Source organism: Schistocerca cancellata, unplaced genomic scaffold (genome assembly GCF_023864275.1).
Source record: "Schistocerca cancellata isolate TAMUIC-IGC-003103 unplaced genomic scaffold, iqSchCanc2.1 HiC_scaffold_493, whole genome shotgun sequence".
In the NCBI taxonomy this organism is placed as follows: domain Eukaryota; kingdom Metazoa; phylum Arthropoda; class Insecta; order Orthoptera; family Acrididae; genus Schistocerca; species Schistocerca cancellata.
In genome coordinates this window covers 41,056-58,961 of record NW_026046508.1, presented here as the reverse complement: position 1 = coordinate 58,961, position 17,906 = coordinate 41,056, and the positions used below count along the sequence as shown (strand labels likewise).

The 17,906-nt window shown below is 54.0% G+C and overlaps 45 non-coding genes across 45 annotated transcripts; 36 read left to right on the top strand and 9 right to left on the bottom strand.

The window, feature by feature from the left end:
• The first annotated feature begins 255 nt into the window (after positions 1–255).
• Positions 256–326, top strand: Trnag-gcc (transfer RNA glycine (anticodon GCC)). Its single transcript has one exon. It is a non-coding gene; the product is annotated as a tRNA-Gly (tRNA).
• A 160-nt stretch (positions 327–486) lies between these two features.
• Positions 487–559, top strand: Trnam-cau (transfer RNA methionine (anticodon CAU)). Its single transcript has one exon. It is a non-coding gene; the product is annotated as a tRNA-Met (tRNA).
• A 305-nt stretch (positions 560–864) lies between these two features.
• Positions 865–936, top strand: Trnae-uuc (transfer RNA glutamic acid (anticodon UUC)). The gene has a single exon. It is a non-coding gene; the product is annotated as a tRNA-Glu (tRNA).
• Positions 937–1,135: 199 nt separating this feature from the next.
• Trnai-aau (transfer RNA isoleucine (anticodon AAU)) lies at positions 1,136–1,209 on the top strand. Its single transcript has one exon. It is a non-coding gene; the product is annotated as a tRNA-Ile (tRNA).
• Positions 1,210–1,792: 583 nt separating this feature from the next.
• Positions 1,793–1,864, bottom strand: Trnag-ucc (transfer RNA glycine (anticodon UCC)). Its single transcript has one exon. It is a non-coding gene; the product is annotated as a tRNA-Gly (tRNA).
• A 361-nt stretch (positions 1,865–2,225) lies between these two features.
• On the top strand, positions 2,226–2,296 carry Trnag-gcc (transfer RNA glycine (anticodon GCC)). Its single transcript has one exon. It is a non-coding gene; the product is annotated as a tRNA-Gly (tRNA).
• A 160-nt stretch (positions 2,297–2,456) lies between these two features.
• Positions 2,457–2,529, top strand: Trnam-cau (transfer RNA methionine (anticodon CAU)). Its single transcript has one exon. It is a non-coding gene; the product is annotated as a tRNA-Met (tRNA).
• Positions 2,530–2,834: 305 nt separating this feature from the next.
• Trnae-uuc (transfer RNA glutamic acid (anticodon UUC)) lies at positions 2,835–2,906 on the top strand. The gene has a single exon. It is a non-coding gene; the product is annotated as a tRNA-Glu (tRNA).
• Positions 2,907–3,105: 199 nt separating this feature from the next.
• Trnai-aau (transfer RNA isoleucine (anticodon AAU)) lies at positions 3,106–3,179 on the top strand. Its single transcript has one exon. It is a non-coding gene; the product is annotated as a tRNA-Ile (tRNA).
• A 582-nt stretch (positions 3,180–3,761) lies between these two features.
• On the bottom strand, positions 3,762–3,833 carry Trnag-ucc (transfer RNA glycine (anticodon UCC)). Its single transcript has one exon. It is a non-coding gene; the product is annotated as a tRNA-Gly (tRNA).
• A 361-nt stretch (positions 3,834–4,194) lies between these two features.
• On the top strand, positions 4,195–4,265 carry Trnag-gcc (transfer RNA glycine (anticodon GCC)). Its single transcript has one exon. It is a non-coding gene; the product is annotated as a tRNA-Gly (tRNA).
• A 160-nt stretch (positions 4,266–4,425) lies between these two features.
• On the top strand, positions 4,426–4,498 carry Trnam-cau (transfer RNA methionine (anticodon CAU)). Its single transcript has one exon. It is a non-coding gene; the product is annotated as a tRNA-Met (tRNA).
• A 305-nt stretch (positions 4,499–4,803) lies between these two features.
• On the top strand, positions 4,804–4,875 carry Trnae-uuc (transfer RNA glutamic acid (anticodon UUC)). The gene has a single exon. It is a non-coding gene; the product is annotated as a tRNA-Glu (tRNA).
• Positions 4,876–5,074: 199 nt separating this feature from the next.
• Trnai-aau (transfer RNA isoleucine (anticodon AAU)) lies at positions 5,075–5,148 on the top strand. Its single transcript has one exon. It is a non-coding gene; the product is annotated as a tRNA-Ile (tRNA).
• Positions 5,149–5,731: 583 nt separating this feature from the next.
• Positions 5,732–5,803, bottom strand: Trnag-ucc (transfer RNA glycine (anticodon UCC)). Its single transcript has one exon. It is a non-coding gene; the product is annotated as a tRNA-Gly (tRNA).
• Positions 5,804–6,154: 351 nt separating this feature from the next.
• Trnag-gcc (transfer RNA glycine (anticodon GCC)) lies at positions 6,155–6,225 on the top strand. Its single transcript has one exon. It is a non-coding gene; the product is annotated as a tRNA-Gly (tRNA).
• A 160-nt stretch (positions 6,226–6,385) lies between these two features.
• On the top strand, positions 6,386–6,458 carry Trnam-cau (transfer RNA methionine (anticodon CAU)). The gene has a single exon. It is a non-coding gene; the product is annotated as a tRNA-Met (tRNA).
• A 305-nt stretch (positions 6,459–6,763) lies between these two features.
• Positions 6,764–6,835, top strand: Trnae-uuc (transfer RNA glutamic acid (anticodon UUC)). Its single transcript has one exon. It is a non-coding gene; the product is annotated as a tRNA-Glu (tRNA).
• A 199-nt stretch (positions 6,836–7,034) lies between these two features.
• On the top strand, positions 7,035–7,108 carry Trnai-aau (transfer RNA isoleucine (anticodon AAU)). Its single transcript has one exon. It is a non-coding gene; the product is annotated as a tRNA-Ile (tRNA).
• Positions 7,109–7,691: 583 nt separating this feature from the next.
• Positions 7,692–7,763, bottom strand: Trnag-ucc (transfer RNA glycine (anticodon UCC)). Its single transcript has one exon. It is a non-coding gene; the product is annotated as a tRNA-Gly (tRNA).
• Positions 7,764–8,124: 361 nt separating this feature from the next.
• Positions 8,125–8,195, top strand: Trnag-gcc (transfer RNA glycine (anticodon GCC)). Its single transcript has one exon. It is a non-coding gene; the product is annotated as a tRNA-Gly (tRNA).
• A 160-nt stretch (positions 8,196–8,355) lies between these two features.
• Trnam-cau (transfer RNA methionine (anticodon CAU)) lies at positions 8,356–8,428 on the top strand. Its single transcript has one exon. It is a non-coding gene; the product is annotated as a tRNA-Met (tRNA).
• Positions 8,429–8,733: 305 nt separating this feature from the next.
• Positions 8,734–8,805, top strand: Trnae-uuc (transfer RNA glutamic acid (anticodon UUC)). The gene has a single exon. It is a non-coding gene; the product is annotated as a tRNA-Glu (tRNA).
• Positions 8,806–9,004: 199 nt separating this feature from the next.
• On the top strand, positions 9,005–9,078 carry Trnai-aau (transfer RNA isoleucine (anticodon AAU)). The gene has a single exon. It is a non-coding gene; the product is annotated as a tRNA-Ile (tRNA).
• A 583-nt stretch (positions 9,079–9,661) lies between these two features.
• On the bottom strand, positions 9,662–9,733 carry Trnag-ucc (transfer RNA glycine (anticodon UCC)). The gene has a single exon. It is a non-coding gene; the product is annotated as a tRNA-Gly (tRNA).
• A 351-nt stretch (positions 9,734–10,084) lies between these two features.
• Trnag-gcc (transfer RNA glycine (anticodon GCC)) lies at positions 10,085–10,155 on the top strand. Its single transcript has one exon. It is a non-coding gene; the product is annotated as a tRNA-Gly (tRNA).
• Positions 10,156–10,315: 160 nt separating this feature from the next.
• Trnam-cau (transfer RNA methionine (anticodon CAU)) lies at positions 10,316–10,388 on the top strand. The gene has a single exon. It is a non-coding gene; the product is annotated as a tRNA-Met (tRNA).
• A 305-nt stretch (positions 10,389–10,693) lies between these two features.
• Positions 10,694–10,765, top strand: Trnae-uuc (transfer RNA glutamic acid (anticodon UUC)). The gene has a single exon. It is a non-coding gene; the product is annotated as a tRNA-Glu (tRNA).
• Positions 10,766–10,964: 199 nt separating this feature from the next.
• Trnai-aau (transfer RNA isoleucine (anticodon AAU)) lies at positions 10,965–11,038 on the top strand. The gene has a single exon. It is a non-coding gene; the product is annotated as a tRNA-Ile (tRNA).
• A 583-nt stretch (positions 11,039–11,621) lies between these two features.
• Trnag-ucc (transfer RNA glycine (anticodon UCC)) lies at positions 11,622–11,693 on the bottom strand. The gene has a single exon. It is a non-coding gene; the product is annotated as a tRNA-Gly (tRNA).
• A 361-nt stretch (positions 11,694–12,054) lies between these two features.
• Positions 12,055–12,125, top strand: Trnag-gcc (transfer RNA glycine (anticodon GCC)). Its single transcript has one exon. It is a non-coding gene; the product is annotated as a tRNA-Gly (tRNA).
• Positions 12,126–12,285: 160 nt separating this feature from the next.
• On the top strand, positions 12,286–12,358 carry Trnam-cau (transfer RNA methionine (anticodon CAU)). The gene has a single exon. It is a non-coding gene; the product is annotated as a tRNA-Met (tRNA).
• Positions 12,359–12,663: 305 nt separating this feature from the next.
• On the top strand, positions 12,664–12,735 carry Trnae-uuc (transfer RNA glutamic acid (anticodon UUC)). Its single transcript has one exon. It is a non-coding gene; the product is annotated as a tRNA-Glu (tRNA).
• A 199-nt stretch (positions 12,736–12,934) lies between these two features.
• Trnai-aau (transfer RNA isoleucine (anticodon AAU)) lies at positions 12,935–13,008 on the top strand. Its single transcript has one exon. It is a non-coding gene; the product is annotated as a tRNA-Ile (tRNA).
• A 583-nt stretch (positions 13,009–13,591) lies between these two features.
• Positions 13,592–13,663, bottom strand: Trnag-ucc (transfer RNA glycine (anticodon UCC)). The gene has a single exon. It is a non-coding gene; the product is annotated as a tRNA-Gly (tRNA).
• A 351-nt stretch (positions 13,664–14,014) lies between these two features.
• Trnag-gcc (transfer RNA glycine (anticodon GCC)) lies at positions 14,015–14,085 on the top strand. The gene has a single exon. It is a non-coding gene; the product is annotated as a tRNA-Gly (tRNA).
• Positions 14,086–14,245: 160 nt separating this feature from the next.
• On the top strand, positions 14,246–14,318 carry Trnam-cau (transfer RNA methionine (anticodon CAU)). Its single transcript has one exon. It is a non-coding gene; the product is annotated as a tRNA-Met (tRNA).
• Positions 14,319–14,623: 305 nt separating this feature from the next.
• On the top strand, positions 14,624–14,695 carry Trnae-uuc (transfer RNA glutamic acid (anticodon UUC)). The gene has a single exon. It is a non-coding gene; the product is annotated as a tRNA-Glu (tRNA).
• A 199-nt stretch (positions 14,696–14,894) lies between these two features.
• On the top strand, positions 14,895–14,968 carry Trnai-aau (transfer RNA isoleucine (anticodon AAU)). Its single transcript has one exon. It is a non-coding gene; the product is annotated as a tRNA-Ile (tRNA).
• Positions 14,969–15,551: 583 nt separating this feature from the next.
• Positions 15,552–15,623, bottom strand: Trnag-ucc (transfer RNA glycine (anticodon UCC)). The gene has a single exon. It is a non-coding gene; the product is annotated as a tRNA-Gly (tRNA).
• Positions 15,624–15,974: 351 nt separating this feature from the next.
• On the top strand, positions 15,975–16,045 carry Trnag-gcc (transfer RNA glycine (anticodon GCC)). Its single transcript has one exon. It is a non-coding gene; the product is annotated as a tRNA-Gly (tRNA).
• Positions 16,046–16,205: 160 nt separating this feature from the next.
• Trnam-cau (transfer RNA methionine (anticodon CAU)) lies at positions 16,206–16,278 on the top strand. The gene has a single exon. It is a non-coding gene; the product is annotated as a tRNA-Met (tRNA).
• Positions 16,279–16,583: 305 nt separating this feature from the next.
• Trnae-uuc (transfer RNA glutamic acid (anticodon UUC)) lies at positions 16,584–16,655 on the top strand. Its single transcript has one exon. It is a non-coding gene; the product is annotated as a tRNA-Glu (tRNA).
• A 199-nt stretch (positions 16,656–16,854) lies between these two features.
• Trnai-aau (transfer RNA isoleucine (anticodon AAU)) lies at positions 16,855–16,928 on the top strand. Its single transcript has one exon. It is a non-coding gene; the product is annotated as a tRNA-Ile (tRNA).
• A 583-nt stretch (positions 16,929–17,511) lies between these two features.
• Trnag-ucc (transfer RNA glycine (anticodon UCC)) lies at positions 17,512–17,583 on the bottom strand. The gene has a single exon. It is a non-coding gene; the product is annotated as a tRNA-Gly (tRNA).
• Positions 17,584–17,906: the final 323 nt, after the last annotated feature.

The following is a 17,906-nucleotide window of genomic DNA, read 5'->3' as shown; positions in this document are numbered from 1 at the left end:
ATCCAGACGCATTCGGACAGCGTATCCGCGCACATTTCGCATCCTTTGGCAAGAGTCGGCGCCGGCGACGCAACAGTACGCAGAGGACCGCGTTCTGGAGGCATTTTTAAGCAGTGCCGTGCAGTGCAGTGCAGTGCAGTGCAGGATTCAGCGTCTGCAGCGTCTTCTGCACAGAATGCTACGGCGCTTGACGGCAGCCCCACTTTCCCTTGAGACATCTGCTCGGGAAGCAGCGTGAAGTTACCGCTGGCCCGAGCATCGGTGGTTCAGTGGTAGAATGCTCGCCTGCCACGCGGGCGGCCCGGGTTCGATTCCCGGCCGATGCATCATTTTGCTTTCCCGCGATAATGCTGCCGCAACACCGCAATCAACTGGGCCGGCAATGAACGTGTAGCAACAGAACACGTTATCCAGGAAGTACAGTGTTTCTACGTCTAATATTGGGTACGCAACTTACCCAGTTTCCAGGAGAAACGGTTCACCCGTGCCTCGGTAGCGCAGTAGGCAGCGCGTAAGTCTCATAATCTTAAGGTCGTGAGTTCGATCCTCACCCGGGGCATTTAATTTTCTGTGACTGATGGTGGTGCTGTTGCTAGGGCGCCAACGTATTTCTTGTTTGTTATCCACAACGTTTCAACGCTTCAGCGGGAAAATGTTTACTTCCTCTTATTGCTACTTACAGCTTCCCTTTTCCTCTTCTTCCAGCACAGCATGAAGCCAAAAGCATTGCTCTGCGACGTTTGAGGTGCGCGCCTTGCCAGTCAGTATGTGCAAAGATGCTCGCAAAGAGAGAAGGGCGCCGACGTGGCACTCGACACGAAATGCGACAAGCGACCGTACGAACGGTCCAATGGAACGGCCACATCCGGTGTGGTCTAGTGGCTAGGATACCTGGCTTTCACCCAGGAGGCCCGGGTTCGATTCCCGGTACCGGAACGTAATTTTTTTCCACACGAATCGTGACAAGTTTGAGCTGTCCGAGCGGCCGTTTCCCGTCCTGCTCGCAATATAGCTACTGTTTCGTGACCGTCAGCAGAATATAGACTAGGGAAGCAGACACACGACGACCATAGAAATGGTGTATGGCTTCATGCCAGCCGTTTCCAGTTTAGGGCTGAGCAACTGCATCTGCCGAGGCCCGTTAGCTCAGTTGGTTAGAGCGTCGTGCTAATAACGCGAAGGTCGCGGGTTCGATCCCCCCACGGGCCACTACTCTTTTACTACTACGAAAAGGCAGCGCCGATTTCAGCTGGCGAGTGTGATGACCAAAAGATCATCACCATGCGTGGAAGTTGACAGAGGATCCGAACCCGACTTGTCGGGAAGCGCTACAGCATTCACTCGGCAATGGGCATAATATTTTGAATACACTGGTTCTCAACCGATGAAGAGAAAATGAAAGAAAATGTCTGATTGCCGATGCGTAACAACTTTGGCCCTTGTCAGTACTTGGGCGGGTGAGCGCGTGGGAACACAGTGTACTATTGGCAGTTTTACTTCCTATTTTTCTTTTCGGAGCTACAGCCCGATTCGGTGAGGGAGACGCCACCGTGAAATGAAGGGGCGTGCTGTGTGTCCATCGCCTCGCCTCTCCTCCCCTCTCTCAGTCGTTTATCGTGCTTGTCGTTTTGATATAGGCCGATTTGAGAGCGTCAGCTCTCGCGTCAGCTGAGCAAAGTCGAGACAAGTCGAGACACACTAAGGGCTGGTATGCAGCGAGTAAGAGGGGGGAAAAAAACAATAATTTAAGAGCGCGCGGCAAAAGTACTCATACGCGAAATTAAAAGCCTGCTGCGGTGGCCGGGAATCGAACCCGGATCAACTGCTTGGAAGGCAACTATGCTGACCATTACACCACCACCGCACAAGCGAGCGCCCCGCCTCCGCGCTGTGTCGGCTTCCCGCCTGTCGGCAGCGGCCGAAGGTGATCGTACCTGGCAGGCGCATTTCGAGGTAGGCTAGGGGAGCACATCCAGACGCATTCGGACAGCGTATCCGCGCACATTTCGCATCCTTTGGCAAGAGTCGGCGCCGGCGACGCAACAGTACGCAGAGGACCGCGTTCTGGAGGCATTTTTAAGCAGTGCCGTGCAGTGCAGTGCAGTGCAGTGCAGGATTCAGCGTCTGCAGCGTCTTCTGCACAGAATGCTACGGCGCTTGACGGCAGCCCCACTTTCCCTTGAGACATCTGCTCGGGAAGCAGCGTGAAGTTACCGCTGGCCCGAGCATCGGTGGTTCAGTGGTAGAATGCTCGCCTGCCACGCGGGCGGCCCGGGTTCGATTCCCGGCCGATGCATGATTTTGCTTTCCCGCGATAATGCTGCCGCAACACCGCAATCAACTGGGCCGGCAATGAACGTGTAGCAACAGAACACGTTATCCAGGAAGTACAGTGTTTCTACGTCTAATATTGGGTACGCAACTTACCCAGTTTCCAGGAGAAACGGTTCACCCGTGCCTCGGTAGCGCAGTAGGCAGCGCGTAAGTCTCATAATCTTAAGGTCGTGAGTTCGATCCTCACCCGGGGCATTTAATTTTCTGTGACTGATGGTGGTGCTGTTGCTAGGGCGCCAACGTATTTCTTGTTTGTTATCCACAACGTTTCAACGCTTCAGCGGGAAAATGTTTACTTCCTCTTATTGCTACTTACAGCTTCCCTTTTCCTCTTCTTCCAGCACAGCATGAAGCCAAAAGCATTGCTCTGCGACGTTTGAGGTGCGCGCCTTGCCAGTCAGTATGTGCAAAGATGCTCGCAAAGAGAGAAGGGCGCCGACGTGGCACTCGACACGAAATGCGACAAGCGACCGTACGAACGGTCCAATGGAACGGCCACATCCGGTGTGGTCTAGTGGCTAGGATACCTGGCTTTCACCCAGGAGGCCCGGGTTCGATTCCCGGTACCGGAACGTAATTTTTTTCCACACGAATCGTGACAAGTTTGAGCTGTCCGAGCGGCCGTTTCCCGTCCTGCTCGCAATATAGCTACTGTTTCGTGACCGTCAGCAGAATATAGACTAGGGAAGCAGACACACGACGACCATAGAAATGGTGTATGGCTTCATGCCAGCCGTTTCCAGTTTAGGGCTGAGCAACTGCATCTGCCGAGGCCCGTTAGCTCAGTTGGTTAGAGCGTCGTGCTAATAACGCGAAGGTCGCGGGTTCGATCCCCCCACGGGCCACTACTCTTTTACTACTACGAAAAGGCAGCGCCGATTTCAGCTGGCGAGTGTGATGACCAAAAGATCATCACCATGCGTGGAAGTTGACAGAGGATCCGAACCCGACTTGTCGGGAAGCGCTACAGCATTCACTCGGCAATGGGCATAATATTTTGAATACACTGGTTCTCAACCGATGAAGAGAAAATGAAAGAAAATGTCTGATTGCCGATGCGTAACAACTTTGGCCCTTGTCAGTACTTGGGCGGGTGAGCGCGTGGGAACACAGTGTACTATTGGCAGTTTTACTTCCTATTTTTCTTTTCGGAGCTACAGCCCGATTCGGTGAGGGAGACGCCACCGTGAAATGAAGGGGCGTGCTGTGTGTCCATCGCCTCGCCTCTCCTCCCCTCTCTCAGTCGTTTATCGTGCTTGTCGTTTTGATATAGGCCGATTTGAGAGCGTCAGCTCTCGCGTCAGCTGAGCAAAGTCGAGACAAGTCGAGACACACTAAGGGCTGGTATGCAGCGAGTAAGAGGGGGGAAAAAACAATAATTTAAGAGCGCGCGGCAAAAGTACTCATACGCGAAATTAAAAGCCTGCTGCGGTGGCCGGGAATCGAACCCGGATCAACTGCTTGGAAGGCAACTATGCTGACCATTACACCACCACCGCACAAGCGAGCGCCCCGCCTCCGCGCTGTGTCGGCTTCCCGCCTGTCGGCAGCGGCCGAAGGTGATCGTACCTGGCAGGCGCATTTCGAGGTAGGCTAGGGGAGCACATCCAGACGCATTCGGACAGCGTATCCGCGCACATTTCGCATCCTTTGGCAAGAGTCGGCGCCGGCGACGCAACAGTACGCAGAGGACCGCGTTCTGGAGGCATTTTTAAGCAGTGCCGTGCAGTGCAGTGCAGTGCAGTGCAGGATTCAGCGTCTGCAGCGTCTTCTGCACAGAATGCTACGGCGCTTGACGGCAGCCCCACTTTCCCTTGAGACATCTGCTCGGGAAGCAGCGTGAAGTTACCGCTGGCCCGAGCATCGGTGGTTCAGTGGTAGAATGCTCGCCTGCCACGCGGGCGGCCCGGGTTCGATTCCCGGCCGATGCATCATTTTGCTTTCCCGCGATAATGCTGCCGCAACACCGCAATCAACTGGGCCGGCAATGAACGTGTAGCAACAGAACACGTTATCCAGGAAGTACAGTGTTTCTACGTCTAATATTGGGTACGCAACTTACCCAGTTTCCAGGAGAAACGGTTCACCCGTGCCTCGGTAGCGCAGTAGGCAGCGCGTAAGTCTCATAATCTTAAGGTCGTGAGTTCGATCCTCACCCGGGGCATTTAATTTTCTGTGACTGATGGTGGTGCTGTTGCTAGGGCGCCAACGTATTTCTTGTTTGTTATCCACAACGTTTCAACGCTTCAGCGGGAAAATGTTTACTTCCTCTTATTGCTACTTACAGCTTCCCTTTTCCTCTTCTTCCAGCACAGCATGAAGCCAAAAGCATTGCTCTGCGACGTTTGAGGTGCGCGCCTTGCCAGTCAGTATGTGCAAAGATGCTCGCAAAGAGAGAAGGGCGCCGACGTGGCACTCGACACGAAATGCGACAAGCGACCGTACGAACGGTCCAATGGAACGGCCACATCCGGTGTGGTCTAGTGGCTAGGATACCTGGCTTTCACCCAGGAGGCCCGGGTTCGATTCCCGGTACCGGAACGTAATTTTTTTCCACACGAATCGTGACAAGTTTGAGCTGTCCGAGCGGCCGTTTCCCGTCCTGCTCGCAATATAGCTACTGTTTCGTGACCGTCAGCAGAATATAGACTAGGGAAGCAGACACACGACGACCATAGAAATGGTGTATGGCTTCATGCCAGCCGTTTCCAGTTTAGGGCTGAGCAACTGCATCTGCCGAGGCCCGTTAGCTCAGTTGGTTAGAGCGTCGTGCTAATAACGCGAAGGTCGCGGGTTCGATCCCCCCACGGGCCACTACTCTTTTACTACTACGAAAAGGCAGCGCCGATTTCAGCTGGCGAGTGTGATGACCAAAAGATCATCACCATGCGTGGAAGTTGACAGAGGATCCGAACCCGACTTGTCGGGAAGCGCTACAGCATTCACTCGGCAATGGGCATAATATTTTGAATACACTGGTTCTCAACCGATGAAGAGAAAATGAAAGAAAATGTCTGATTGCCGATGCGTAACAACTTTGGCCCTTGTCAGTACTTGGGCGGGTGAGCGCGTGGGAACACAGTGTACTATTGGCAGTTTTACTTCCTATTTTTCTTTTCGGAGCTACAGCCCGATTCGGTGAGGGAGACGCCACCGTGAAATGAAGGGGCGTGCTGTGTGTCCATCGCCTCGCCTCTCCTCCCCTCTCTCAGTCGTTTATCGTGCTTGTCGTTTTGATATAGGCCGATTTGAGAGCGTCAGCTCTCGCGTCAGCTGAGCAAAGTCGAGACAAGTCGAGACACACTAAGGGCTGGTATGCAGCGAGTAAGAGGGGGGAAAAAAACAATAATTTAAGAGCGCGCGGCAAAAGTACTCATACGCGAAATTAAAAGCCTGCTGCGGTGGCCGGGAATCGAACCCGGATCAACTGCTTGGAAGGCAACTATGCTGACCATTACACCACCACCGCACAAGCGAGCGCCCCGCCTCCGCGCTGTGTCGGCTTCCCGCCTGTCGGCAGCGGCCGAAGGTGATCGTACCTGGCAGGCGCATTTCGAGGTAGGCTAGGGGAGCACATCCAGACGCATTCGGACAGCGTATCCGCGCACATTTCGCATCCTTTGGCAAGAGTCGGCGCCGGCGACGCAACAGTACGCAGAGGACCGCGTTCTGGAGGCATTTTTAAGCAGTGCCGTGCAGTGCAGTGCAGGATTCAGCGTCTGCAGCGTCTTCTGCACAGAATGCTACGGCGCTTGACGGCAGCCCCACTTTCCCTTGAGACATCTGCTCGGGAAGCAGCGTGAAGTTACCGCTGGCCCGAGCATCGGTGGTTCAGTGGTAGAATGCTCGCCTGCCACGCGGGCGGCCCGGGTTCGATTCCCGGCCGATGCATCATTTTGCTTTCCCGCGATAATGCTGCCGCAACACCGCAATCAACTGGGCCGGCAATGAACGTGTAGCAACAGAACACGTTATCCAGGAAGTACAGTGTTTCTACGTCTAATATTGGGTACGCAACTTACCCAGTTTCCAGGAGAAACGGTTCACCCGTGCCTCGGTAGCGCAGTAGGCAGCGCGTAAGTCTCATAATCTTTAGGTCGTGAGTTCGATCCTCACCCGGGGCATTTAATTTTCTGTGACTGATGGTGGTGCTGTTGCTAGGGCGCCAACGTATTTCTTGTTTGTTATCCACAACGTTTCAACGCTTCAGCGGGAAAATGTTTACTTCCTCTTATTGCTACTTACAGCTTCCCTTTTCCTCTTCTTCCAGCACAGCATGAAGCCAAAAGCATTGCTCTGCGACGTTTGAGGTGCGCGCCTTGCCAGTCAGTATGTGCAAAGATGCTCGCAAAGAGAGAAGGGCGCCGACGTGGCACTCGACACGAAATGCGACAAGCGACCGTACGAACGGTCCAATGGAACGGCCACATCCGGTGTGGTCTAGTGGCTAGGATACCTGGCTTTCACCCAGGAGGCCCGGGTTCGATTCCCGGTACCGGAACGTAATTTTTTTCCACACGAATCGTGACAAGTTTGAGCTGTCCGAGCGGCCGTTTCCCGTCCTGCTCGCAATATAGCTACTGTTTCGTGACCGTCAGCAGAATATAGACTAGGGAAGCAGACACACGACGACCATAGAAATGGTGTATGGCTTCATGCCAGCCGTTTCCAGTTTAGGGCTGAGCAACTGCATCTGCCGAGGCCCGTTAGCTCAGTTGGTTAGAGCGTCGTGCTAATAACGCGAAGGTCGCGGGTTCGATCCCCCCACGGGCCACTACTCTTTTACTACTACGAAAAGGCAGCGCCGATTTCAGCTGGCGAGTGTGATGACCAAAAGATCATCACCATGCGTGGAAGTTGACAGAGGATCCGAACCCGACTTGTCGGGAAGCGCTACAGCATTCACTCGGCAATGGGCATAATATTTTGAATACACTGGTTCTCAACCGATGAAGAGAAAATGAAAGAAAATGTCTGATTGCCGATGCGTAACAACTTTGGCCCTTGTCAGTACTTGGGCGGGTGAGCGCGTGGGAACACAGTGTACTATTGGCAGTTTTACTTCCTATTTTTCTTTTCGGAGCTACAGCCCGATTCGGTGAGGGAGACGCCACCGTGAAATGAAGGGGCGTGCTGTGTGTCCATCGCCTCGCCTCTCCTCCCCTCTCTCAGTCGTTTATCGTGCTTGTCGTTTTGATATAGGCCGATTTGAGAGCGTCAGCTCTCGCGTCAGCTGAGCAAAGTCGAGACAAGTCGAGACACACTAAGGGCTGGTATGCAGCGAGTAAGAGGGGGGAAAAAAACAATAATTTAAGAGCGCGCGGCAAAAGTACTCATACGCGAAATTAAAAGCCTGCTGCGGTGGCCGGGAATCGAACCCGGATCAACTGCTTGGAAGGCAACTATGCTGACCATTACACCACCACCGCACAAGCGAGCGCCCCGCCTCCGCGCTGTGTCGGCTTCCCGCCTGTCGGCAGCGGCCGAAGGTGATCGTACCTGGCAGGCGCATTTCGAGGTAGGCTAGGGGAGCACATCCAGACGCATTCGGACAGCGTATCCGCGCACATTTCGCATCCTTTGGCAAGAGTCGGCGCCGGCGACGCAACAGTACGCAGAGGACCGCGTTCTGGAGGCATTTTTAAGCAGTGCCGTGCAGTGCAGTGCAGTGCAGTGCAGGATTCAGCGTCTGCAGCGTCTTCTGCACAGAATGCTACGGCGCTTGACGGCAGCCCCACTTTCCCTTGAGACATCTGCTCGGGAAGCAGCGTGAAGTTACCGCTGGCCCGAGCATCGGTGGTTCAGTGGTAGAATGCTCGCCTGCCACGCGGGCGGCCCGGGTTCGATTCCCGGCCGATGCATCATTTTGCTTTCCCGCGATAATGCTGCCGCAACACCGCAATCAACTGGGCCGGCAATGAACGTGTAGCAACAGAACACGTTATCCAGGAAGTACAGTGTTTCTACGTCTAATATTGGGTACGCAACTTACCCAGTTTCCAGGAGAAACGGTTCACCCGTGCCTCGGTAGCGCAGTAGGCAGCGCGTAAGTCTCATAATCTTAAGGTCGTGAGTTCGATCCTCACCCGGGGCATTTAATTTTCTGTGACTGATGGTGGTGCTGTTGCTAGGGCGCCAACGTATTTCTTGTTTGTTATCCACAACGTTTCAACGCTTCAGCGGGAAAATGTTTACTTCCTCTTATTGCTACTTACAGCTTCCCTTTTCCTCTTCTTCCAGCACAGCATGAAGCCAAAAGCATTGCTCTGCGACGTTTGAGGTGCGCGCCTTGCCAGTCAGTATGTGCAAAGATGCTCGCAAAGAGAGAAGGGCGCCGACGTGGCACTCGACACGAAATGCGACAAGCGACCGTACGAACGGTCCAATGGAACGGCCACATCCGGTGTGGTCTAGTGGCTAGGATACCTGGCTTTCACCCAGGAGGCCCGGGTTCGATTCCCGGTACCGGAACGTAATTTTTTTCCACACGAATCGTGACAAGTTTGAGCTGTCCGAGCGGCCGTTTCCCGTCCTGCTCGCAATATAGCTACTGTTTCGTGACCGTCAGCAGAATATAGACTAGGGAAGCAGACACACGACGACCATAGAAATGGTGTATGGCTTCATGCCAGCCGTTTCCAGTTTAGGGCTGAGCAACTGCATCTGCCGAGGCCCGTTAGCTCAGTTGGTTAGAGCGTCGTGCTAATAACGCGAAGGTCGCGGGTTCGATCCCCCCACGGGCCACTACTCTTTTACTACTACGAAAAGGCAGCGCCGATTTCAGCTGGCGAGTGTGATGACCAAAAGATCATCACCATGCGTGGAAGTTGACAGAGGATCCGAACCCGACTTGTCGGGAAGCGCTACAGCATTCACTCGGCAATGGGCATAATATTTTGAATACACTGGTTCTCAACCGATGAAGAGAAAATGAAAGAAAATGTCTGATTGCCGATGCGTAACAACTTTGGCCCTTGTCAGTACTTGGGCGGGTGAGCGCGTGGGAACACAGTGTACTATTGGCAGTTTTACTTCCTATTTTTCTTTTCGGAGCTACAGCCCGATTCGGTGAGGGAGACGCCACCGTGAAATGAAGGGGCGTGCTGTGTGTCCATCGCCTCGCCTCTCCTCCCCTCTCTCAGTCGTTTATCGTGCTTGTCGTTTTGATATAGGCCGATTTGAGAGCGTCAGCTCTCGCGTCAGCTGAGCAAAGTCGAGACAAGTCGAGACACACTAAGGGCTGGTATGCAGCGAGTAAGAGGGGGGAAAAAAACAATAATTTAAGAGCGCGCGGCAAAAGTACTCATACGCGAAATTAAAAGCCTGCTGTGGTGGCCGGGAATCGAACCCGGATCAACTGCTTGGAAGGCAACTATGCTGACCATTACACCACCACCGCACAAGCGAGCGCCCCGCCTCCGCGCTGTGTCGGCTTCCCGCCTGTCGGCAGCGGCCGAAGGTGATCGTACCTGGCAGGCGCATTTCGAGGTAGGCTAGGGGAGCACATCCAGACGCATTCGGACAGCGTATCCGCGCACATTTCGCATCCTTTGGCAAGAGTCGGCGCCGGCGACGCAACAGTACGCAGAGGACCGCGTTCTGGAGGCATTTTTAAGCAGTGCCGTGCAGTGCAGTGCAGGATTCAGCGTCTGCAGCGTCTTCTGCACAGAATGCTACGGCGCTTGACGGCAGCCCCACTTTCCCTTGAGACATCTGCTCGGGAAGCAGCGTGAAGTTACCGCTGGCCCGAGCATCGGTGGTTCAGTGGTAGAATGCTCGCCTGCCACGCGGGCGGCCCGGGTTCGATTCCCGGCCGATGCATCATTTTGCTTTCCCGCGATAATGCTGCCGCAACACCGCAATCAACTGGGCCGGCAATGAACGTGTAGCAACAGAACACGTTATCCAGGAAGTACAGTGTTTCTACGTCTAATATTGGGTACGCAACTTACCCAGTTTCCAGGAGAAACGGTTCACCCGTGCCTCGGTAGCGCAGTAGGCAGCGCGTAAGTCTCATAATCTTAAGGTCGTGAGTTCGATCCTCACCCGGGGCATTTAATTTTCTGTGACTGATGGTGGTGCTGTTGCTAGGGCGCCAACGTATTTCTTGTTTGTTATCCACAACGTTTCAACGCTTCAGCGGGAAAATGTTTACTTCCTCTTATTGCTACTTACAGCTTCCCTTTTCCTCTTCTTCCAGCACAGCATGAAGCCAAAAGCATTGCTCTGCGACGTTTGAGGTGCGCGCCTTGCCAGTCAGTATGTGCAAAGATGCTCGCAAAGAGAGAAGGGCGCCGACGTGGCACTCGACACGAAATGCGACAAGCGACCGTACGAACGGTCCAATGGAACGGCCACATCCGGTGTGGTCTAGTGGCTAGGATACCTGGCTTTCACCCAGGAGGCCCGGGTTCGATTCCCGGTACCGGAACGTAATTTTTTTCCACACGAATCGTGACAAGTTTGAGCTGTCCGAGCGGCCGTTTCCCGTCCTGCTCGCAATATAGCTACTGTTTCGTGACCGTCAGCAGAATATAGACTAGGGAAGCAGACACACGACGACCATAGAAATGGTGTATGGCTTCATGCCAGCCGTTTCCAGTTTAGGGCTGAGCAACTGCATCTGCCGAGGCCCGTTAGCTCAGTTGGTTAGAGCGTCGTGCTAATAACGCGAAGGTCGCGGGTTCGATCCCCCCACGGGCCACTACTCTTTTACTACTACGAAAAGGCAGCGCCGATTTCAGCTGGCGAGTGTGATGACCAAAAGATCATCACCATGCGTGGAAGTTGACAGAGGATCCGAACCCGACTTGTCGGGAAGCGCTACAGCATTCACTCGGCAATGGGCATAATATTTTGAATACACTGGTTCTCAACCGATGAAGAGAAAATGAAAGAAAATGTCTGATTGCCGATGCGTAACAACTTTGGCCCTTGTCAGTACTTGGGCGGGTGAGCGCGTGGGAACACAGTGTACTATTGGCAGTTTTACTTCCTATTTTTCTTTTCGGAGCTACAGCCCGATTCGGTGAGGGAGACGCCACCGTGAAATGAAGGGGCGTGCTGTGTGTCCATCGCCTCGCCTCTCCTCCCCTCTCTCAGTCGTTTATCGTGCTTGTCGTTTTGATATAGGCCGATTTGAGAGCGTCAGCTCTCGCGTCAGCTGAGCAAAGTCGAGACAAGTCGAGACACACTAAGGGCTGGTATGCAGCGAGTAAGAGGGGGGAAAAAAACAATAATTTAAGAGCGCGCGGCAAAAGTACTCATACGCGAAATTAAAAGCCTGCTGCGGTGGCCGGGAATCGAACCCGGATCAACTGCTTGGAAGGCAACTATGCTGACCATTACACCACCACCGCACAAGCGAGCGCCCCGCCTCCGCGCTGTGTCGGCTTCCCGCCTGTCGGCAGCGGCCGAAGGTGATCGTACCTGGCAGGCGCATTTCGAGGTAGGCTAGGGGAGCACATCCAGACGCATTCGGACAGCGTATCCGCGCACATTTCGCATCCTTTGGCAAGAGTCGGCGCCGGCGACGCAACAGTACGCAGAGGACCGCGTTCTGGAGGCATTTTTAAGCAGTGCCGTGCAGTGCAGTGCAGTGCAGTGCAGGATTCAGCGTCTGCAGCGTCTTCTGCACAGAATGCTACGGCGCTTGACGGCAGCCCCACTTTCCCTTGAGACATCTGCTCGGGAAGCAGCGTGAAGTTACCGCTGGCCCGAGCATCGGTGGTTCAGTGGTAGAATGCTCGCCTGCCACGCGGGCGGCCCGGGTTCGATTCCCGGCCGATGCATCATTTTGCTTTCCCGCGATAATGCTGCCGCAACACCGCAATCAACTGGGCCGGCAATGAACGTGTAGCAACAGAACACGTTATCCAGGAAGTACAGTGTTTCTACGTCTAATATTGGGTACGCAACTTACCCAGTTTCCAGGAGAAACGGTTCACCCGTGCCTCGGTAGCGCAGTAGGCAGCGCGTAAGTCTCATAATCTTAAGGTCGTGAGTTCGATCCTCACCCGGGGCATTTAATTTTCTGTGACTGATGGTGGTGCTGTTGCTAGGGCGCCAACGTATTTCTTGTTTGTTATCCACAACGTTTCAACGCTTCAGCGGGAAAATGTTTACTTCCTCTTATTGCTACTTACAGCTTCCCTTTTCCTCTTCTTCCAGCACAGCATGAAGCCAAAAGCATTGCTCTGCGACGTTTGAGGTGCGCGCCTTGCCAGTCAGTATGTGCAAAGATGCTCGCAAAGAGAGAAGGGCGCCGACGTGGCACTCGACACGAAATGCGACAAGCGACCGTACGAACGGTCCAATGGAACGGCCACATCCGGTGTGGTCTAGTGGCTAGGATACCTGGCTTTCACCCAGGAGGCCCGGGTTCGATTCCCGGTACCGGAACGTAATTTTTTTCCACACGAATCGTGACAAGTTTGAGCTGTCCGAGCGGCCGTTTCCCGTCCTGCTCGCAATATAGCTACTGTTTCGTGACCGTCAGCAGAATATAGACTAGGGAAGCAGACACACGACGACCATAGAAATGGTGTATGGCTTCATGCCAGCCGTTTCCAGTTTAGGGCTGAGCAACTGCATCTGCCGAGGCCCGTTAGCTCAGTTGGTTAGAGCGTCGTGCTAATAACGCGAAGGTCGCGGGTTCGATCCCCCCACGGGCCACTACTCTTTTACTACTACGAAAAGGCAGCGCCGATTTCAGCTGGCGAGTGTGATGACCAAAAGATCATCACCATGCGTGGAAGTTGACAGAGGATCCGAACCCGACTTGTCGGGAAGCGCTACAGCATTCACTCGGCAATGGGCATAATATTTTGAATACACTGGTTCTCAACCGATGAAGAGAAAATGAAAGAAAATGTCTGATTGCCGATGCGTAACAACTTTGGCCCTTGTCAGTACTTGGGCGGGTGAGCGCGTGGGAACACAGTGTACTATTGGCAGTTTTACTTCCTATTTTTCTTTTCGGAGCTACAGCCCGATTCGGTGAGGGAGACGCCACCGTGAAATGAAGGGGCGTGCTGTGTGTCCATCGCCTCGCCTCTCCTCCCCTCTCTCAGTCGTTTATCGTGCTTGTCGTTTTGATATAGGCCGATTTGAGAGCGTCAGCTCTCGCGTCAGCTGAGCAAAGTCGAGACAAGTCGAGACACACTAAGGGCTGGTATGCAGCGAGTAAGAGGGGGGAAAAAAACAATAATTTAAGAGCGCGCGGCAAAAGTACTCATACGCGAAATTAAAAGCCTGCTGTGGTGGCCGGGAATCGAACCCGGATCAACTGCTTGGAAGGCAACTATGCTGACCATTACACCACCACCGCACAAGCGAGCGCCCCGCCTCCGCGCTGTGTCGGCTTCCCGCCTGTCGGCAGCGGCCGAAGGTGATCGTACCTGGCAGGCGCATTTCGAGGTAGGCTAGGGGAGCACATCCAGACGCATTCGGACAGCGTATCCGCGCACATTTCGCATCCTTTGGCAAGAGTCGGCGCCGGCGACGCAACAGTACGCAGAGGACCGCGTTCTGGAGGCATTTTTAAGCAGTGCCGTGCAGTGCAGTGCAGGATTCAGCGTCTGCAGCGTCTTCTGCACAGAATGCTACGGCGCTTGACGGCAGCCCCACTTTCCCTTGAGACATCTGCTCGGGAAGCAGCGTGAAGTTACCGCTGGCCCGAGCATCGGTGGTTCAGTGGTAGAATGCTCGCCTGCCACGCGGGCGGCCCGGGTTCGATTCCCGGCCGATGCATCATTTTGCTTTCCCGCGATAATGCTGCCGCAACACCGCAATCAACTGGGCCGGCAATGAACGTGTAGCAACAGAACACGTTATCCAGGAAGTACAGTGTTTCTACGTCTAATATTGGGTACGCAACTTACCCAGTTTCCAGGAGAAACGGTTCACCCGTGCCTCGGTAGCGCAGTAGGCAGCGCGTAAGTCTCATAATCTTAAGGTCGTGAGTTCGATCCTCACCCGGGGCATTTAATTTTCTGTGACTGATGGTGGTGCTGTTGCTAGGGCGCCAACGTATTTCTTGTTTGTTATCCACAACGTTTCAACGCTTCAGCGGGAAAATGTTTACTTCCTCTTATTGCTACTTACAGCTTCCCTTTTCCTCTTCTTCCAGCACAGCATGAAGCCAAAAGCATTGCTCTGCGACGTTTGAGGTGCGCGCCTTGCCAGTCAGTATGTGCAAAGATGCTCGCAAAGAGAGAAGGGCGCCGACGTGGCACTCGACACGAAATGCGACAAGCGACCGTACGAACGGTCCAATGGAACGGCCACATCCGGTGTGGTCTAGTGGCTAGGATACCTGGCTTTCACCCAGGAGGCCCGGGTTCGATTCCCGGTACCGGAACGTAATTTTTTTCCACACGAATCGTGACAAGTTTGAGCTGTCCGAGCGGCCGTTTCCCGTCCTGCTCGCAATATAGCTACTGTTTCGTGACCGTCAGCAGAATATAGACTAGGGAAGCAGACACACGACGACCATAGAAATGGTGTATGGCTTCATGCCAGCCGTTTCCAGTTTAGGGCTGAGCAACTGCATCTGCCGAGGCCCGTTAGCTCAGTTGGTTAGAGCGTCGTGCTAATAACGCGAAGGTCGCGGGTTCGATCCCCCCACGGGCCACTACTCTTTTACTACTACGAAAAGGCAGCGCCGATTTCAGCTGGCGAGTGTGATGACCAAAAGATCATCACCATGCGTGGAAGTTGACAGAGGATCCGAACCCGACTTGTCGGGAAGCGCTACAGCATTCACTCGGCAATGGGCATAATATTTTGAATACACTGGTTCTCAACCGATGAAGAGAAAATGAAAGAAAATGTCTGATTGCCGATGCGTAACAACTTTGGCCCTTGTCAGTACTTGGGCGGGTGAGCGCGTGGGAACACAGTGTACTATTGGCAGTTTTACTTCCTATTTTTCTTTTCGGAGCTACAGCCCGATTCGGTGAGGGAGACGCCACCGTGAAATGAAGGGGCGTGCTGTGTGTCCATCGCCTCGCCTCTCCTCCCCTCTCTCAGTCGTTTATCGTGCTTGTCGTTTTGATATAGGCCGATTTGAGAGCGTCAGCTCTCGCGTCAGCTGAGCAAAGTCGAGACAAGTCGAGACACACTAAGGGCTGGTATGCAGCGAGTAAGAGGGGGGAAAAAAACAATAATTTAAGAGCGCGCGGCAAAAGTACTCATACGCGAAATTAAAAGCCTGCTGCGGTGGCCGGGAATCGAACCCGGATCAACTGCTTGGAAGGCAACTATGCTGACCATTACACCACCACCGCACAAGCGAGCGCCCCGCCTCCGCGCTGTGTCGGCTTCCCGCCTGTCGGCAGCGGCCGAAGGTGATCGTACCTGGCAGGCGCATTTCGAGGTAGGCTAGGGGAGCACATCCAGACGCATTCGGACAGCGTATCCGCGCACATTTCGCATCCTTTGGCAAGAGTCGGCGCCGGCGACGCAACAGTACGCAGAGGACCGCGTTCTGGAGGCATTTTTAAGCAGTGCCGTGCAGTGCAGTGCAGGATTCAGCGTCTGCAGCGTCTTCTGCACAGAATGCTACGGCGCTTGACGGCAGCCCCACTTTCCCTTGAGACATCTGCTCGGGAAGCAGCGTGAAGTTACCGCTGGCCCGAGCATCGGTGGTTCAGTGGTAGAATGCTCGCCTGCCACGCGGGCGGCCCGGGTTCGATTCCCGGCCGATGCATCATTTTGCTTTCCCGCGATAATGCTGCCGCAACACCGCAATCAACTGGGCCGGCAATGAACGTGTAGCAACAGAACACGTTATCCAGGAAGTACAGTGTTTCTACGTCTAATATTGGGTACGCAACTTACCCAGTTTCCAGGAGAAACGGTTCACCCGTGCCTCGGTAGCGCAGTAGGCAGCGCGTAAGTCTCATAATCTTAAGGTCGTGAGTTCGATCCTCACCCGGGGCATTTAATTTTCTGTGACTGATGGTGGTGCTGTTGCTAGGGCGCCAACGTATTTCTTGTTTGTTATCCACAACGTTTCAACGCTTCAGCGGGAAAATGTTTACTTCCTCTTATTGCTACTTACAGCTTCCCTTTTCCTCTTCTTCCAGCACAGCATGAAGCCAAAAGCATTGCTCTGCGACGTTTGAGGTGCGCGCCTTGCCAGTCAGTATGTGCAAAGATGCTCGCAAAGAGAGAAGGGCGCCGACGTGGCACTCGACACGAAATGCGACAAGCGACCGTACGAACGGTCCAATGGAACGGCCACATCCGGTGTGGTCTAGTGGCTAGGATACCTGGCTTTCACCCAGGAGGCCCGGGTTCGATTCCCGGTACCGGAACGTAATTTTTTTCCACACGAATCGTGACAAGTTTGAGCTGTCCGAGCGGCCGTTTCCCGTCCTGCTCGCAATATAGCTACTGTTTCGTGACCGTCAGCAGAATATAGACTAGGGAAGCAGACACACGACGACCATAGAAATGGTGTATGGCTTCATGCCAGCCGTTTCCAGTTTAGGGCTGAGCAACTGCATCTGCCGAGGCCCGTTAGCTCAGTTGGTTAGAGCGTCGTGCTAATAACGCGAAGGTCGCGGGTTCGATCCCCCCACGGGCCACTACTCTTTTACTACTACGAAAAGGCAGCGCCGATTTCAGCTGGCGAGTGTGATGACCAAAAGATCATCACCATGCGTGGAAGTTGACAGAGGATCCGAACCCGACTTGTCGGGAAGCGCTACAGCATTCACTCGGCAATGGGCATAATATTTTGAATACACTGGTTCTCAACCGATGAAGAGAAAATGAAAGAAAATGTCTGATTGCCGATGCGTAACAACTTTGGCCCTTGTCAGTACTTGGGCGGGTGAGCGCGTGGGAACACAGTGTACTATTGGCAGTTTTACTTCCTATTTTTCTTTTCGGAGCTACAGCCCGATTCGGTGAGGGAGACGCCACCGTGAAATGAAGGGGCGTGCTGTGTGTCCATCGCCTCGCCTCTCCTCCCCTCTCTCAGTCGTTTATCGTGCTTGTCGTTTTGATATAGGCCGATTTGAGAGCGTCAGCTCTCGCGTCAGCTGAGCAAAGTCGAGACAAGTCGAGACACACTAAGGGCTGGTATGCAGCGAGTAAGAGGGGGGAAAAAAACAATAATTTAAGAGCGCGCGGCAAAAGTACTCATACGCGAAATTAAAAGCCTGCTGCGGTGGCCGGGAATCGAACCCGGATCAACTGCTTGGAAGGCAACTATGCTGACCATTACACCACCACCGCACAAGCGAGCGCCCCGCCTCCGCGCTGTGTCGGCTTCCCGCCTGTCGGCAGCGGCCGAAGGTGATCGTACCTGGCAGGCGCATTTCGAGGTAGGCTAGGGGAGCACATCCAGACGCATTCGGACAGCGTATCCGCGCACATTTCGCATCCTTTGGCAAGAGTCGGCGCCGGCGACGCAACAGTACGCAGAGGACCGCGTTCTGGAGGCATTTTTAAGCAGTGCCGTGCAGTGCAGTGCAGGATTCAGCGTCTGCAGCGTCTTCTGCACAGAATGCTACGGCGCTTGACGGCAGCCCCACTTTCCCTTGAGACATCTGCTCGGG